This window comes from Suricata suricatta, chromosome 12 (assembly GCF_006229205.1).
Source record: "Suricata suricatta isolate VVHF042 chromosome 12, meerkat_22Aug2017_6uvM2_HiC, whole genome shotgun sequence".
Taxonomy (NCBI): domain Eukaryota; kingdom Metazoa; phylum Chordata; class Mammalia; order Carnivora; family Herpestidae; genus Suricata; species Suricata suricatta.
This window is the reverse complement of record NC_043711.1, coordinates 51,899,813-51,914,861: the sequence shown is the minus strand read 5'-3', so window position 1 is coordinate 51,914,861 and position 15,049 is coordinate 51,899,813. Positions and strand designations below refer to the sequence as shown.

General features: G+C 44.4%; 1 long non-coding RNA gene across 1 annotated transcript; it reads left to right on the top strand.

Annotated features, from left to right (window-relative positions):
- The first annotated feature begins 12,974 nt into the window (after window positions 1-12,974).
- LOC115273009 lies at window positions 12,975-14,500 on the top strand. Its single transcript, XR_003900601.1, has 3 exons — window positions 12,975-13,077; window positions 13,336-13,453; window positions 14,475-14,500. It is a non-coding gene; the product is annotated as an uncharacterized LOC115273009 (long non-coding RNA).
- The last annotated feature ends 549 nt before the right edge of the window (window positions 14,501-15,049 follow it).

Sequence of the window (15,049 nt, the reverse complement as noted above, 5' to 3'; positions counted from 1 at the left end):
CCCTCCAGCATTCAGCTGAGTGCTAATCTGGCCTGGGTGTGAAGAGGCCAGGAAAAGAATCATCCAGAGGGATAAGAGGAATACGTGCTTGCACTCAGGCAGAGTTGGGAATGGTGCCCGTTGCCACCAGCCAGACTGGCACCCCTCAGGAGTCACCGAGTCAAGCACCTAGAAGGTCGTGCCTCAGTAGGGGTAAGTAACTGGCTTTGAACTGAGCACTGTTCTGGGCTTACCTCACAAATAAGCAAAGCAAGACACCCTCCCCCCAAATCATATCGCTTCCAAGTAACTTAACTGTATCTCAGACAAAGCTCAAGAATGTTGATAGGGATACAACAGTATCTCGCACCCAGCAAGGTAAAAGGCAGTGTCTGGAATACAATAAATAAATGATCAGGCATGCAAAGAAGTAGGAAATTATAATCAGTGACAAGACCGATCAATCAAAACTGACCCAGATGTTGGAATGGGTAGATAAGGACATGGTAACAGTTATTATAACTGGATTCCATATGTTCAAATAGAGATGTCAAATAGAGATAAGATACTATAAAGGTATTAGTCAACCTCTACAGATGAAAATGAAATACAATGTGTGAAATGAACAAGACACTGATTGAGACCAGTAGCAGATCAGACAGTGTGAAAGGAAGGACCAGTGAACTTGAGGACAGCAAGAGAAACTATTTGAAATGGAATACAATGAGAGGAGAGAATAAAAAACTGAACAGAGCATCAGTGTGGTGTGACAGACTACGTGGCCTCACACACTTGTAATTGGAATCCTCAAATGAGAGGAGAAAGGGGAAGAAGTGCAGAAAAAGCATTTGATCAACTAATCACTGAAACATTTCCAACATTTCATGAAAACCTACTGCCAGTGATCCCAAAGAATCTTGAGCACAAGAAACATAAAGGAAACTATACCAAAGTTAACCAAAATAAAATTTCTGAAAACAAGCGATAAAGAGAAAAATCTTCAAAACAGCCAGCAAAAAAAGTATATATTATATATGGAGAAACAGAGATAAGATGACAGATTTCTCATTGGAAACAATGTAAATGAGAACAGTGGGGGCGATATCTTTAAAATACAGAAAGAAAACCTATGGGCAAAAATATCTTTCAAAAAACAAAGGCAAAATAAAGACATTTCCAGACATATAAGATCCAAAAGAATTCATTATCAGCAAAGCTGTACTATAAGAAATGTTACAGAAAGTCTTTCAGACAGAAGTAAAGTGATACCAGATGGGACTACAGATCTTCACAAGGAATAAAAGAGCACTGTCACTGGGAACTACATAGGCAACATATACGTTTTTAAAAATTATTCAGAACTTTAAAAAAGATATTGATTGTTTAAATGGTGTTTTTAATATACACGAATGTAAAGTGCCTGACAACAAGTACAAAGGTCCAGGGGCAGAGAACAGAAGTATACTATTATAAGTCATACCATATATAAAGTGGTATCACCCAAAGATAGACTGGGATAAGTTAAAGATCTATAAATCCTCAAGTCACCACTAAATTACCAAATAAAGCGAGCTAATAAATTAGCAAAAGAAATAATATAGAATCAGACATTCCATCAATCTGAAAGAGAGCAGAAGAAGAGGAAAAAAGAAAGAAAACAATTGGCAGGATGAGAAATTTAAAGGTAATCTACCTATAACCTCCATAAACGTAAGTGGTCTAAACCTCTCAATTAAAAGGCAGATTGTCACACTGGATTGAAAAGCAAGACAGCTCTATGCTGCCTATCAGAAATGCACTTCAACGTAAAGTCACAAATATGTCAAAAGCAAAAAAAAAAAAAAAAAAAAAAAAGGAAAAAATATATACCATGCTAACATTACTCAAAAACTGGAGTAGCTACATAAATATCAGACAAAGTGGATTACAGAGCAAAGAGTATTAGCAGCAAAAAAAAGTTGTTCTCACAATGATAAAAGAGTCAATTCATCAAGAGGACGTAACAATTGTTAATGTTTAAGCTCCTAAGAAGAGAGCTTAAAATACACAGCCTGATGTAAATATGAGGAAAAATATACAAATTCACATCATAGTTGGAGAATTCAGTCCCTCTCTCTCAGTAAGTGATGGAACAAGGGACAGAAATAGGACAACATTCCGCAACTGTAAGCAAAGATCAAGGCAATTATTTCTTGGACACACTGGCAAAAACACTACTATCCACACAAGAACAAGTTGATAAATGAGACCTCAACAAAACTTAAATTTTTGCTTTTTGAAAGAAACTGCTAAGAAAATGAAAAGTCAACTCGTAGACTCAGAGAAAACATTTGCAAATTACATATCTGATCAAAGATAAGAAAATAAGTAAGAAAACAACACAGTCCAAAATGGAGGAAAAGTATGAACAGATACTTCACCAGAGAAGACATACAGATGGCAAATAAATATTTGGAAAGACGTTCAACATTACTGGTCATGAGGGAAATGCAGATTAAAACCACAAGGACTGGGGTGCCTGGGTGGCTCCGTTGGTTAAGCGTCTGACTTTGGCTCAGGTCATGATCTTGCTGTTTGTGAGTCTGAGCCCCACATCAGGCTCTGTGCTGACAGCTCAGAGCCTGGAGCCTGCTTCGGATTCTGTGTCTCCCTCTCTCTCTGCCCCTCCCCTGCTCACACTCTGTCTCTCTATTTATCTCTCTTAAAAAGAAACATTAAAAAAAATTTTTTAAAACCACAAGGAGCTACTGTTACCCAAGTATTAGAATTACTAAAGCAAAAAAGAGTCACAACAACAAGTGTTGGTGAGAATGAGACACATGTGGAATTCTTGTAACCTGGTGGTGGGAACATAAAATGGTATCCCCACTTTGGGAAACAGTTTTGCAATTCCTTAAAAGGTTAACTATACACCTATTTTAACACCCAGCCATGACATTCTTAAGTATTTACCCAGGAGAAAGAAAAATAGATGTCTGCACAAAGATCTGCATATGAATGCTCACTGCAGAGTTATTTGTAATATTACCAAAGTGGAAGCAACCCAATTGTGCATGTCTAGGTGAACAGAAAACAAACTGTGATTATAATCCTATAATGGAATACTACTTAATTGTAAACAAAAAAGAATGAAATATGATTATATATGTATACACAATATAGAGGAATATTAAAATAGTTATGTCGACTGAACGAAGCTAGACCCCCACCAAAAAAAGTACAAACTGTATCATTCCAGTTATATAAATTTATGGAAAATTTAAGTTAATAATTTATGGTGACAGAAAGTGGATTAGTGGTTCACTGGGGATGGAGGAGTGGGAATGAACAGAGGGAGGGAGCAACAAACAAAAAGACACAAGGAACCCTCTGGGAGTGATGGGTATATTCATTATGATAGAGGTGATGGTTTCATTGGTATATACACATGACAAAATGTATCAAATTGTATACTTAAATATGTAGTTTGTCATACATCAATTATACCTCATAAAAGCTATTGAAAAGAAAATAGTTTTTAAAAATGAAACAAAATAAAAATGTCTTCAGGGCATCTGCACAACCCCTAAGCTGAAGCTCAGATTCCTAGAAGAACCTGGAAGACCCTCGCAGGGCAATGTGCCACCTACTGCCCTCTTCAGCCTCACCGTGGCTGTTCCTCATGCCATTCCTTCCTCTACTTCCCCACCCGATCTCCAATGCAACCTGTAGGTGTGCTTAAAATTCTACTTCCCCAAGACAGTATATCCAGTCTTGTCTACAGGCTTTTGTATTTACTGCTCCTTCTGCCAGGTATACCCTTCCACTTTCAAATTCATCTGCTAATCCTCAATTCTGGAAGCCCAATTTAGGTAATTCTCTGGGCTCTCACACTTCCCAATCTGCTTTATAATCACTCATTCATTTTATCTCTCATAGTAAGTCTCAACCAGGATGTGTTGAGAAGAACCCCAGCCTGCCCCTGACTATAAGCTCTGTAAGGGCTGGCACAGGGCTCTTTGGTTTATCTTGGAATCTCTAGCACTAAGCACACCCATGGACAACTTACTATGTGTCAGACCCTGTTCTCAGCACCTTGCAAACATTGTTTAATCTTTACAGCATGCCTCCGAGGTAGACACAATTTTTATTCTAATTTTGCAGATGAGAAAACTACAGCTCAGGAAGGTTCGGTAACGTGCCCAAGTTCACACCACCAGAAAGAAGGCCAACCAGCATTTGAACTCAAGTGGTCTAGCTCTTAATGACAGTACTATGCTGCACAAGAAGTGAATATATAAGAACTGCAGAAGCCTCGTGTATTAGAATGATTTTGGAGTCATCAGGCCCAACCTCTTAATATGCCCTGTGGTTCTGGAGGGCCTGTCCTGCCCCCCGTCTCATGCCAGCCTGGGCACCAGACCCAGTTAATCAGATCGTCACACACCCCTGGCCATTGTGATTGGTTAGGAATCATCACAGGACCCAAGCTTGCTTGGTCAGGCTCAACAAAACCTACTTTCAGGACTTTTTCTGGAGCTCCTGAGCCAAGGGAACTTGCTTCTTTTGGGATCTCTGAGCTGGGGCTACATAAGCTTCCATCTGCTGGGGGCATCTTTAAATGTTTTAAAGAGATACAAAGAAACCATGGCTGACAAGTAGAGGCAGGGTTGGTGTCCCTGGATCCAGCTGTGCCTGAAGCTGTACAATTTTAGTTATGAGAACCTATATATTCCCTTTTTAAAATTTACAAGGTGGACCTGAATTTGTACAGCCGGCAACCAAAGTGATCAAATAACGATACAAGGCAGGGCACTACGAACAGAAACTGATGTAACAGGGCCACTGAGCGTGATAGTAGGGAACACCAAAGACTCGGAATCTCGGAGCTGGAAGAAAATTTAGGGTTCTAGGTCTGTACTATCTAACCATCATACGTACCAGCCACAATCAGCGCAATCTGATTCAAGAAGGGGCGCAGTGCTACATCCTGCAACCCTTGCATCCCAACGCGTCCCGGGAGACATGCTGGCAGTGCTCCAAGATGGCTGCCGCATCCGGCTTCAACTACCGCCACAGGGACACCAAGAAAGTGCTGTGGCATCCCTGTTGCACTCATGGGGAGCCACACTTCACATCGTCCTCTCCACCTGCTGGAGGGAAAGGCTGAGCGCACGGGCTCCAGCAGGCCTAGAAGCCAAGACGAAAGTTCCAAAAATAACCTGGGTTACATTTGTCATTGCTGATTACTCGGGGTAAAGCAGGGACAGAGGAGCAGCATTTCCTCATCCAGATGTGTATCTTTGGGTGTTAAAGAGGGTCTTCATCTTGCTCATAGGACAGTCAAGGCCACAGGTTGGGTCTCACACCACTGACCACCTCTTTGGACACCCCGCACAGATTCAAAATGGCCAACACCCACACCAGGGGTCACGGTGATTAACCTCATTTCATGGATGAGGAAACTGAAGCTCAGGGAGATGAAGGGATTTGCCAAGGCCATACTATCAGTAATTAAGAGTCAAGATCCACACCGAGACTTTTCTAACCTGCAAGTTCAGAACACCTTCTAACACACTCAGGTAAAAAAAAAGCAACATCTAGCAATTGGCCAGATGAGAACAGCAAACAGAATACATTGCACTTATCGTGGCTGGCCAGTGAGCTGGGTCCTTCAGACATGGTATATAATTTGTTACCACACATCCATCAGAAGTTACCCCAGATGGCTCAAATGAGAGACTTAATTTTTTTTTAATGTTTATTTGTTTTTGAGAGAGAGAGCACGCAAGAGCGTGAGCATGAGCAGGGAAGGGCAGAGAGAGAAGGAGACACAGAATCCAAAGCAGGCTCCAGGCTTTGAGCTGTCAGCACAGAGCCCAACATGGGGCTTGAACTCATGAACTATGAGATCATGACCTGAGCGAAAGTCAGATGCTCAAGTAGCTGAGCCACTCAGGCACTCCCTCAAATGAGAGACTTTGATTCAGGGAATACTTACAAGGTTTGAACAGGGTCTCAGGAATCCAGATGTCAGAGGCTAGCATTTGGTTTGGGGATTGCTACCTCACCTTGTCCTGAAGGGACAAGGAAGAGTATGAGTGTCATTGGGCTCCAGTGACACCTGAAGCCATGGTGGAGGTCTCAAACCAGAGGGAGTGAGGAAATACCCCAGCCTTTCTTTCCTCCCCCTGGCTGAACCTGAGGTAAAGCTGGAGGGCAGAGGAGCTCAGGAGTACAACCCGTGGGATCAGCCTCCCAGGACACAGAGGAGGTCTGCAGAGAGTGGACCTGGGCAGCACAGGAGGGAGAACAACCATCCCAGTCTTCATAGGGACCGTTGGCACTGGGTCACTTATCCACATAGCAAGGCAGCAGGATTGGATCCTTACCTGTCTAAGGTACCCTTTCACTCTATAGACCTTGCTCTGAAGATGGAGAATGATTTGGGAATTATGCCAGAGGTCAGGACAAAGACACAGGTGGCCCAAGGGGAGGAGAATACAGTGCAGCAACTCCTCTCAAAATTGGCTTCTGTCTTCTCTGTCACAGAGAATCATGCTTAGGCTGCAGATACCATGCAGGAGGGACACAGGAGTCGGCATGGGTATGGTGCTGGCCTGGGACCAGTTAGTTTCTTTACAGGGACGTCCTAGGGAAGTGAGGTCCCTGTGACATGATCTCCTAGTAGCTGTCTGGGATCCAAGGAACTGTGGGAGGGTCAGAGGGCAGGAGGGGCAAGAGGCTGCAGGAAGACATCAGTGACCCTCCTGGGGATTCCTAGAAGCTTCAGTAATGGAGGAGAGCAGCTCATAGCCAAGAAAGAGAGCAGTAAGGCTTGGATGTCCTTGGCTCACCCCTCAAAGGCTTCCTGATCACAGTGAGTGTATATGAACCATAGCAGGGAGGATCACAAAAACCCTAGGAGTCTCAACTGAACTCCGGGAAACTAATAACCTTGGGACCTCTAATGAATGAAAGGAAACACAGAAACAAAGCAGGATCTGCAGGGGTGCAGAGAGAAGGTAGGGCAGTATCACTTTTGTAGACAGTTGTTTGCTCAAAGAAGTCAAAGGTAGAATGCTGTAGGCCAAGAAAGCAAATCTCACCTTGGACTGGTTACTAGAGGGGCAGTGTCTTGATCAGGGATTGCAAACTCAGGCCCTCCAGGGACCAAGTAGATGAATGAGGAGACATGAGTGGGGACCAGAGCAAGTGGAGAGTCTCAAGTCTTATATCACATAGATAGCTGATTCTCAGCCCAGCCCAGACTAGTCTAGCATATGAAGGCCCAAGTTCCCAAATCTTCTTCTTTTTAAGAAAATGTTTATTTATCTTTAGAGAGGGAGGGAGAGAGAGAATCCTAAGTAGGCTCCACACAGTCGGTATGGAGCCCAACTCAGGGCTTGATCCCATGAACCATGAGATCATGACCTGAGCCAAAATCAAGAGTTGGATGCTCGACCGACTGAGCCACCCAGTGCCCTTGAGTTCCCAAATCTTCTGACTTTTCTTAAAGAGGAGGTAGAAATCAAAACTCAAGGTAACTCCCTTGATCTTTAAATAGTAAATCCTCATTTGTTTTGTTTTAGTGCTCACTGGATCAAACAGAACATATCCCGGGGACAGATCTGGCCCTTAAGCTACCACTTGGTGACCTCTGGTTTAGAACATGATGGCAGTTGTATATTCATTCTCTGTCTCTCTCACTGATCAGCTCTAACCTGGAATGCATCTGAGGGTATAGTTCCTGGACACACACTGTGAAAGGCAGTGGGTTCCAATGAAGTAGGAAGAGGGAATTGAGATATTCCCATGAGAAGCTAGAGGAATGGAAGCAGAGAAGAGGAATGGCTGAGCTACCATGTCTGCTTGAGTCACCTATCCATCCATCCCATCCATCAATCCACCCACCCACATATTCACCCACTCACCCATCCATCCACCCATCCATTCATTCATCATCCACCAACCCACACACCCATCCATCTACCCACCCACTGACCACCTATGTATTCACCCACTCATCCATCCAGCCGCACACAAATCTATCCATCCATCGTCCATCTACCCATCCATTCATTCATCATCCACCAACCCACATATCCATCTATCCATCCACCCATCCATCCACCCACCGGCCACCCACATATTCACCCACTTATCCATCTATCCACATACATACCCATCTACCCACCCACCCACCCACCCATCCATCCCTCCCAGAGTATGCTGTTGTTGTTAAAAGCATGGATTCTGAAGCCAGACTGCCTGGGAATAAATCTAGCTTTTCCATTTCTTGGATGTGTGAACTTGGCCAAGGCGCTCAACCTCCCTGAGCCTCTGTTTTTTCATCTGTGAAATGGGGAATACAACAATAAAGCCATTGTGAGGATTAAAGGGGTTAATTCATATATAGCACTTTGAACAATGCCCAGTGTGTTGTTTATACTCCACATGTGGGAGCTATACTTGGCTATCAGTATTCACTTACCGGTCTTTTATAGAATATCAGGCACTTGGGCCTCTCACAATTGAGTATTGGGTGGCAAATAAGACAGGCATAGACATTGGTCTCAAGGAGCCTAAAATCTCCAGGAGGAGATAGAGCAGTAGACAGATAATTTTACATTCTCATCTTTTAAGACAAAATCACTAACTGTACATAAATGCACGTATGTGTATGCATACACATGTACGCACACACAGAGCGTCCGAGCTATGTAAGACTCAGTAGAGCCCAGTGCTTACATATCATTAAAATAATCTATGTTTAAAGAACACATGATTATTCATGACCCAGTAGGCCCACTTCTCTGGAAATAATCACAGGTGTGCACAGGGATTTAGCTAAAAAGAGACACAGCATGAGGTAATGCCTGCAGTCAGTCTGTCTTGAGCATTTGCCATGGCGGAGGGTGTGTCACACTGCAGAAGACACCGCAGCACCAGGCGGAGGTGGGGAAGAAGCTCTGGCCCCCATGGCTCCCCCCCCCACGCCCCGCCCCGCCTTGGACCCTGAGGAGAACTGACAGAGATCTGTACTCAGGCCTTATCCTTGAATCCCATTTTCCTCTCACAGGAATGTCTGATCCTTGGGGAAATGGCTGACCACAGGACTGGGAAGGATGGGGTCAAGATAGGCCACAAGGAACATCTTGTTATGCCAGAAAGTTACAGAGGTACTTACACACACACACCCAAAACAAGAACAAAACAAAGATGAAAGCATGACACAAGGATACAAACACCAGTGTGCAGGGGCTCCCATGGGCCAACGCTGGGATGATTTAAGCATGAAAAAATTAGACAGGAGACCCTGGGTGGTTCAGTCAATTAAGCCTCTGACTTCAGGTCAGGTCAGGATCTCATGGTTCATGGGTCTGAGCCCCGCATCAGGCTCTGTGCTGACAGCTCAGAGCCTGGAGTCTGCTTTAGATTCAGTGTCTCCCTCTCTCTCTGACCCTCCCCTGCTAATGCTCTTTTTCTCTCCCAAAAATATATAAACATTTAAAAATTAAAAAAAATTAAAGACAGTAAGCAATTATAAGCCTTTGAGGGTGGGGGGGAATTATATGAATTCACACAGAAAAAACTGGACAGGGGCATCTGGGTGGCTCAGTCAGTTGAGTGTCTGACTTCAGCTCAGGTCATGATCTCGAGATTGGTAGGTTCCAGCCCTGCACTGGGCTCATTGCTGTCAGCATGGAGCCTGCTTCAGATCCTCTGTCCCTTCTGTCTCTGACCCTCTCCTGCTTGTCCATGAGTGCACTCTCTCTTCTCTCTCTCTCTCAAAAATAAACAAACATTAAAAAAGAAAGAAAATTTAAAAATGGATAAATCAATGAATCCCCAAGGGGAGGGAACCCTGGCTAGCATGCTGTGATGCATCTGGTAAATGCAGAGAGAGTGAAGGGGTTGCAAAGCCAGTGTTTGGTAACTATCACAGTAAAGAATGGTTCAGGCAAGGATTACCAATGGATGCTAAGTCCAGGGGAGTCTTTGTGGAGAAGCAAGACATTTGCAAGGTCTTCAAGTTGTTTACCTACTGGTTAGGAATAAAACATTAAGGATACAGTGGGCAAACTAAACACCTTGGCCAGGTAATCAAAATAAACAATTCCACTGCTGGGCATATGTCCAATAAAACTGAAAAAAAGGTAGTCAAACAAATATATACACACATACATTCATAGAATCTCTATTCACAGTGGCCAAAAGGTAAAAACAGCCCAAATGTCCATCACTGGAAGTATAAACAAACTGTGGTATATCCATACAACAGAGTATTATTCGGCCATAAAAAAAGAATGAAGTTCTGCTACAAACTAATGTGGATGACCTTGAAAACATTATGCTAAGTGAAAGAAGCCAGACACCAAAGGTTTTATGATTCTATCAGTAAGAAATATCCAGAATAGATGAATCTATAGAGACAGAACATAGACTAGTGGGTATCAGGGACTAGAGGGAGGTGAGGAATGGGTAGAAACTACTTAATGGGTACAGGGTTTACTTTTGAGGAGGTAAAAATGTTTTGGAACTAGAAGTGCTGGTTCTAGGATATTTTGATATACCAAATGTCACTGAATTATTCACTTTAAAATGGTGGACATTGGGGCACCTGGGTGGCTCAGTCAGTTAAGTGTCTGACTTCGGCTCAGGTCATGATCTCACAGTTCATGGGTTCGAGCCCCGCATTGGGCTCTGTGCTTACAGCTAGCTCAGAGCCTGGGGCCTGTCTTTGGATTCTCTATCTCCCTCTCTCTCTGACCCTCCCCTGCTCACGCTCTCTGTCTCTCAAATAAATAAATTAAAAAACATAAAAATAAATAAATAAATAAATAAAATGGTAGCTTTTATACTATGTGAATTTCATCTCAATGAAAGGTATTACACCAGTGTTAATTTTATTAAGTGTGTAACTGCACTGTAGTTATATGAGAATGTCCTTAGGAAATATATACTGAAGTATTTATGGATAAAGGGATATATAGTATGCAAGTTATTCTCATGGTTTAGGAAAAAAGTGTTACATATGTAGATGGATAGAAATCATCTACATAAATGGTAAAGAGAGTGGAGTAAAACATCAATAATAGCTGAACCCAGGCACAATACGTAGATGTGCTCTGTTGTATTCTTGCAACTATTCTGTGATCTTGAAATTATTTTCAATTACAAATTTAAACATAAAAGAAAGTGTGCCGAAAAAAAGCCAGAGTGAAAATCTTCAGAGGGCATTATCCATGGCAGTTGATGATAGGTGACTCTGGACAGCAGATGAAGAAATAGCATTGAATTGGTATGAAATTTCCAAATTATGATAACCATACTGGCATTCTGTTCTTCGGAAGTCTAAACTGAAGTCATCAGAAGTGAAGTGTGAGGAGGTCTGCCGTTTGCTCACAAGATACACGTGGAGGCAAGCAAACACACAGGACAACTGAGGAAAGTGTAAGCAATGGGTACTTCAAGTAAAAAGAAATGAGGTGGGTTTTTTATTATTTTTGCAATTTGAAATTACACCCACTACAAAAACAGAGAGGCCATAGAGGACACAGGTGTGAGAAACAAAGTCTGTAAATGGGGTTTGCATTTACCTTGTCTAACACATCCCTGGATGATGCGTCCATACCAGTCCCCATTTCTCCTTCATTGACAGCCAGTTCCTGCTGGAGTGGTTTCATCCTAGAGCCTTTGAAAGCCTCCTCATGTGACTGGAATACAGTCAAAGGGAAGATTGGGAGGTGTCACACCCGTGTCCAACATGCAAGGCCTATGTATCATGGAACTTGGAGATCTCCAACATGGCCCCTGTGAACCTGGGGAGACCCATCGGAGGCCCAGCAGGATCCCTGCTGCAAAGATGTGGGTGCGAGCGGCCATGCTCAGGGCTGCGTGGTATAGCCTGTCTTACCCCCCGCAACTAGGGGCCCCGCACACTACTCTCCCCAGAGAAGAGCCCACCCTTTGCCCCTCTGGATTTGGACATCACAGCTTATCAGGGGCCCAGGTCTGCCATGGTGACAGGATGGGAGCTGAACCATCAGGAGATGGGACAGCAAATGGGATGCTGCAAGGGTTCTGCCCGTGTGACTATGAGAGTTGTATTTATAACCTGGGCAACCTGCCCATTCAGGGACATCAATGACCCACCTCAAATCTATAGACTCATAGGTGTTTGCAAGTGACACTGGTTTCTGACCTTCTCACAGTGTCCTGGGGATGCCTGAGAGGACAACCAGGCTGCCACGGTAGTCACATCCCTAGCAGCTGTCACATCCCTGCTCACATTCTCCTTGCCAAGAACTCCTTCATCCCTCCCTGTTCCAAACCTCCCCATCAGAGATGCCCAGCTCAAGTCCTTACGCCTTCCCAAGTAAGCCTCGGTGATCAGGGCTTAAGAGGACGCCCCCACTTCCCTGACTTCCCGTGGCCTTCAAGGCTCCTCCACTCATAGCTTCATCCCATTTATGCCTTCCTTGTGCTCATTTCCTGAGCATGTCGGACCCGTGGGGCCTGTATCAGCTGTTTTCTTCACTCACTCCTCCCTCACCCCCCAAATCCCTACCCAGTGCCACCCACCCAGCAAACACTCAACAACACCGGCACACTAAATGGAGGGAGCCAGATGAGTTATGTAATGAGAACAATCCTTGAGAAAGATTTTTCTGACAGCAGCATAAAGGATGGGCTGGAGAAAAATCAACAACAAGCCCATCAATCATCACATATTTATTGAGCATCTCCTGTGTGAGCCACTCGGCTAACAGCTTTGGAGGACTCAAAGACAGCTAAGGCACCCCTGCCTCCTCCCCCCACCCCCACTGGAACTGAATTCAGGCTGAAGAGACAACACGTGGGGGGTTACATAATAATACAAGGCGTGAAGCACCCTGCAAATCAACAGCATCAGAGACAGAGCACAGCAGGATGTGATTAATTGCCAGGTGAATGACGACTACAAAGAACATTCTATGATGCTGTGATTCAGCAGAGCCGTGGGACTTCAGTGCAGGGAGCATGGTGGGGGCGACAGGAGTGAGAACAAATGTGGGCAGACTCTTCCAGAAGTTCGAGGATTTGGGAGGGGAAGGACTGCAGAGAAAGAGGAATGTGAGTTGTGTCCAGCCCACAGGAAGGTTTCCATAGGGTGAGAAGTGGCAGGGAAGTGGGTCTGGAAAAAGTGAAAAGATTGTGGGAGTCATATGCTCAGGGGGCTTGGGTAGCTAAGACTGGGACAGAAAAAAGTGAGTGTCAGACTGCAGCCTGGGCTGGATAAGAAATGCCCTCCTAGCTGACTGGCACCTGAACAGTCCTTACTTCTCTGCTTTGTATTATTCTATGTTTCTTCTCCCTCCCCCCGTCATCTAGGTTCAAAACTTGCCACCACAGAGGCTTGAGGAAGAGTTCCTTGAAGAAGAGGAGGGTCAGGGGGACCGCACCCAGCCGTGTTATCACAGCTGCTGTGGGGAAGATGGGCATAAAAAAGGTCCTGTGGGTCTGTCCACAATGAGATGAAAGCCTTGCTCAGATTTCTGAGGATGGGGGCAAGGAGTTGGGCAGCCGATGTAGAGGTCTTTGGGAATCTTGGGCGAGAGAAGGAAGAGAGGCTAAAAGACAATCCTTCAACAGTGAAAGCATAAAGGGAAGTAGTTTTTCCTCAGTAGAGGAGGCCTGACCATGTCTGAGAAGAGAAGAAAAGAAGGTGCAGGTGGTCAAAGAGCAGGAAGGCCAGGAAATAAAACTCAGGGAGGAAGTACAGAGAAGTGTAGGAAAGGAGACATCTGCTTCCACAGAGGGAAGAGAGGTGTGAAGGGAAGAAGATGAAGTTCACCCACCATGGCCCTCACTGCCCAACTGCAGGCTGCTCTTCACTTTTCTCCACGCTGTGTTCCTGAAACAATGGCCTAACATGCAAAAGTGGAGGACTGACCAGGGGTTGCATGTGGGTATGGAGATGAGAGCACGTGGGAGTCTAATTTGGGAGGAGAAGTTCAAAATAGTCTTGTCAGCAAATGAGCAAGGAAATCAACATGCTGCCTGCTTGGCTGATGGAGGTGGTAGGAGGTGCTGAGAGGGTGACAATCATAGTAGTCTGAGCAGCAGTCGATCATAAATCAGCTTCTCCAGCAAGTCTGGACCAATTGAGAAATTGAGGAAGGGGCTGGTGATGGTCCATAGACAGGAGACATTTCATGGTCCATGTCTGGCTGGCCAGTCTTTCATCAGGAAAAAGTCTCCTGTATGCCCTTAAATCAGTGTTGAAAAACCCTACTTGGATTTGCACCTGTCCTGTATGCCTGCCAATTTCAGGGAACTGTGCCTCACTTCACTGAACCACATGGTTCCTGGGGGAGCTGCCATATCAGTATACCATAGCCCCGCCCTCTGGCAAAGCTGATTAGTTCAGGAGGAGGCACCTGACCCAACTAGACCAATCAGATTCCTTCCTTAAAATGTTAGCACTAAAAAGCCAAGTTTGTTTCTCTCTTCCTGTGCCTCAAATACAGGGCTGGTAAACTCAGCAGTTGGTGGTGGCCAGGTGTCATAAAGGACAACAAAGAGCAGTTGATGGTAAGAACAAAAAAGTAAAGACTCAGAGAATCTTCTGTACCTGTATTGACTACCTCCATGATCTCATCTCATGTGAAGAGTTTTTCTATATTGATGACTCCCTAATTTTATCTCTAGCCCAGACCATTGGATCCACCTGCCTGATCCATATATTTTTCTCTTAGAGTTCTCCTCTCAAATTTCTAACAGGCATCTCAAGTTTAATATATCCAAAACCAAACTCCTGATACTCCTCCCCCTACTTTTCCCATGATTTCCTTCCTCCCTCTTAATGGTAACTCCATGCTTCCATTTCTCAGACTCAACACCTTGTGGTCATACTTGACTTCCTTCCCATACCCAGAATCTGACCATCTCCACCACTACCATCATCTCTGTTCTGGGTTATAGCACCGCTGGTCTCCCTGTTGCTGTCCTAGGCCTCCTCTTAGCAGGAATGGTCCTGTTCAAGTCACATTATATAATACCTTGGCTGGAAACCCTGCAATGACTCCCCACTGCCTTCAGAATG